Raw genomic sequence first — 2,797 nt, forward strand, 5'->3', positions numbered from 1 at the left:
GCATGACTAGAAACAAAGCGAGAACACTCAAGTTGAAGGCTGCCAAGTTTTGCATTCTAAATTTTGTGTTGTATTGGTAAGATCCCGGTGGCATTTTGTTAAATTTTTTGGTGGAAGAGGAGGCAAAGAAAGTCATGGAGGATTTCCACGGAGGAGAGTGTGGTGGTCACCTTTTTTGGAAGTCAACAGCGAACAAAATTTTGAGAGCAAGGTACTACTGGCCTACTTTGTTTGTTGATGTGTATAAGATGGTCAAGCGCTATCATAAATGTCAGATTTTCGAAGGAAAATAGAAATTACAGCCTTTGCCACTTAAACCTATTGAGGTGAGCACTCCTTTCCAGCAGTGGGGGTTGGACTTCATTGGGGAAATTCAACTCGCTTCTTCCGGACAGCATAGATGGATCCTTACAGCGACAAACTATTTCACCAAATGTATTGAGGTAGCTCCCACTAGACAAGCTACAGATACGGTAATCATTTCATTTCTCGAAAATAACATCTTGTCTCACTTTGGTTGTCCAAACAAGTTAATCACCGATAATGCAGCAGCTTTCAAATAAAAAAGGATGGTAGAATTTTGACATAAATATCACATCATTTTGGGTCATTCAACTGCCTATCATCTGCAAGGCAATGGATTGGCGGAATCTTCGAATAAATCATTGGTCAACATCATCAAGAAGCTGCTGGAAATAAATAAAAAGAGTTGGAATAAGAGGTTGGTCCATGCGCTTTAGGTAGATCGGATCAGTCAGAAAAAATCCATTGCTATGTCACCGTTTGAGCTTGTTTATGGAGTTTACACAGTATTTCCCACCTCTCTTGCTGCCCCGGTAGTCAGACTTCTTCAGGAGTCCGGCAGTGAAGAAGATCCCATGCAGAGAAGGTTGAATCAAATGATCCACTTGCAGCAAACAAGAGGAGAAGTTTTCAAGAACACATCCAAATTGCAGGAGAAAATAAAGAAAATCTATGACAGAAAAGCAAAGGCAGATAAATTTCAGTTGGATGATGTGGTGCTGAAGTGGGATGCAAGGAATGAAGAGAAAGGTAAGCACGGAAAGTTCGAGAATCTTTGGAAAGTTCCTTTCAATATTGCAGCATATAGGGGTCAGAATGCCTTTCTTCTGAAGGAAATGGACGGGGAAGATTATCCAGGAGGGTCAATCAATGGTCGGCTGCTCAAGCAGTACCACTGCTGATTTATTAAAGCTGCTTCCACTGTCATTATAAATACCATTTTCATTTCAGTTGTTTTCAGTCTGTCAAGTTAGTTTTTGAGTCATTTCAATGTCAAGTTTGAGTCAATTTCTTGGTAATTTCAGTTTCATAAATAAGTCAAAGTCCTGTGTTGTAGTCAAAATGATGACTCCATAGCCAAATGGACAAAAGGCACTGTCTAGCTCCTCTAGAGATCTATTGTTCTTGGCACCTCTAAGGAGCTACCATCCCCCATTGGAGCCAATGTTAGAGTCGGTCTGGTCAGTCCTCCGTCAGAGATGAAAACTCTTTATGCATTTCATGTTTAGGTGTCCCGCTCTATTCACTCAGCTGCATTTCGCTAGGGGCATGCCATGATCTGACGGAGAAAGTCATGCTAATCATTTCCCCTCATGTCTGGCTCCTGCTGGCTTATATCTTTGTGTCAAATAATCAAAAAGTCCATAACAGTCAAGGTCTGGTTCTTCAACAGACAAAGGTCATATTTGGTCATTAGGTCTAGGGATTGATGAGTTTGGTCTTGAAATATGTCCAGTAAAGCCATGCAGGCCAGAGGGATGCTCTTGCAAAGCAATGATCCACAGAGTTTCACCATCATATTGATAGACTTTGACTATTCTTCAAAACTCTGTTTTGAAGAAAAGTCAAAAAAGTGTCATTTGTGATCAAATCTTCAAAAAAAAAAAATCACCAGTTCATTTTTCAGATGCAGTCACGGTTTCCGTGGCCAAATGTCCTGTCGTACATTCCCTACAAAGAGTGCTGAAAATTTCATCATTTGAGCCGAAATTTCAAAGGGAAAATGAAAATCAATGTGTTTTAAAGTCAGTGAAAAAAGTGCAAAACACAACATTCGAAAAATGGGTTTCCAAGGAAGCAAAAATTAAACCCATCTCTTCCAAGGCTATATATACATGTTTTCATCCAAATCAAGGGCATTGTGCTATTACAAGCCTTGGAGATACGTTGCAAAGGTGTGAGTGTGAAATTGTGAGCGTTTGAGTGAGTTGGAGGTGGTTTTAGAGGGCGCGGCGCATATACCCAGGAGCGCGGCACACACAGAGGGCGCGGCGCACACGCAGTCTGCCCACAGTTTAATTTTTCTACGGGCGCGACATACTGGGCTTTGCGCACGGCGCACACAGACAAGGACCAAAAACAGTGCCCAAACACTTCCAAATTTTGGTGAATGCTATCAAATCGAGAGGTAGGCCTTATGACATCACCTGTTCATCAAATTTTATCAATGATATGGTGTTTATAGAGATGTTTGAATGTCACCAAAATGCATAAAGTCAACCATAAGAAATCACCAAGAAAATGATGGCTAGGGTTGCTAAATGTGTTGTTAGTGCCAAGGTTTCACTCCACTCACCTTTTTCCCCTCACCTATCATTTTTCCCATCCTCCCTTTATCATTTTTCCTAAAACCCCTACCCTAAATTACTACCAAACCCTCTCCCCTATCCCTCCACTATTCGGTCAACACAAAACCCCAAACCCTACCCCATCAACACAATACCCAAACTCCTCCCAAGTCCCCAATAAATTTCTCCCTATAACCCATATTCCC

This window comes from Pinus tabuliformis, chromosome 3_1 (assembly GCF_031772625.1).
Source record: "Pinus tabuliformis cultivar Carrire ecotype Pingquan chromosome 3_1, CPIR1, whole genome shotgun sequence".
NCBI lineage: Eukaryota > Viridiplantae > Streptophyta > Pinopsida > Pinales > Pinaceae > Pinus > Pinus tabuliformis.